Source organism: Mandrillus leucophaeus, unplaced genomic scaffold (genome assembly GCF_000951045.1).
Source record: "Mandrillus leucophaeus isolate KB7577 unplaced genomic scaffold, Mleu.le_1.0 Scaffold313, whole genome shotgun sequence".
Classification (NCBI taxonomy): Eukaryota; Metazoa; Chordata; class Mammalia; order Primates; family Cercopithecidae; genus Mandrillus; species Mandrillus leucophaeus.
The window spans coordinates 333,085-334,157 of record NW_012103288.1 but is presented as its reverse complement, the minus strand read 5'-3'; positions in this window follow the sequence as shown (position 1 = coordinate 334,157).

Genomic DNA, 1,073 nt, shown 5'->3' with positions numbered 1-1,073 from the left:
TAGCCAGATGTGGTGGTGGGCACCTGTAGTCCCAACTACTCGGGAGGCTGAGGCAGGAGAATAGCATGAACTTGGGAGGTGGAACTTGCAGTGAGCCGAGATAGCGCTACTGCACTCCAGCCTGGGCGACAGAGTGAAACTCCGTCTCAAAAAAAAAAAGAAAAAAAGAAAAGAAAATATGTACACTCATCTAGTCTCATGACTTTAAATATCCGTATACTGGTAACTCCCAAATTTATATCTTCTACCCAGGCCTATTGTCTGAAACACGTATCCAGATGCCTACTCTACATCTCCGATTGGATGCCTAATAGGCATCCTAAATTTATCATGTCCAAAACAGAACTCTTGAACTCCACACCACTCCACACACACATACAAACTGCTCCTTTCTTCTCCCAGGATTCTCCATCTGAGTAAATGTAACCTTTATTCACCCGGTTGCTTAGCCCAAAGACCTCTGAGTTATCCTTGACTTCTCTCTGTCACTCTCCTGCTCTAATATTTATCATCTAACGCATGAGCAAAACCTGTCAGCTCTACTTAACAAAACATAACCTGAGTGTCTGGCATCTTTCTCTCAGACACTAAAATAATCTACTTCTTAGTGCTCTCCCTGTTCTATTCTTGCTGTCTCTTTTTAAAAGTGATCCTTTTTTTTTTTCAAGACTGGAATTTTGCTCTTGTTGCCCAGGTTGGAGTGCAATGGCGCAATCTCCAACTCACTGCAGCCTCTGCCTCCTGGGTTCAAGTGATTCTCCTGCCTCAGCCTTCTGAGTAACTGAGATTACAGGTGCATGCCACCATGCCTGGCTTATTTTTGTGTTTTTTTTTTTTTTTTTTTTTTGAGACGAAGTCTCACTCTGTTGCCCAAGCTGGAGTGCAGTGGCACAATCTCGACTCACTGCAACCTACACTTCCTGGGTTCAAGTGATTCTCCAGCCTCAGCCTCCCAAGTAGCTGGGACTACAGGCATGCACCACCATGCCCAGCTAATTTTTGTATTTTTAGTAGAGACAGGGTTTCACCATATTGCCCAGGCTGGTTTTGCACTCCTGACCTCAAGTGACCTG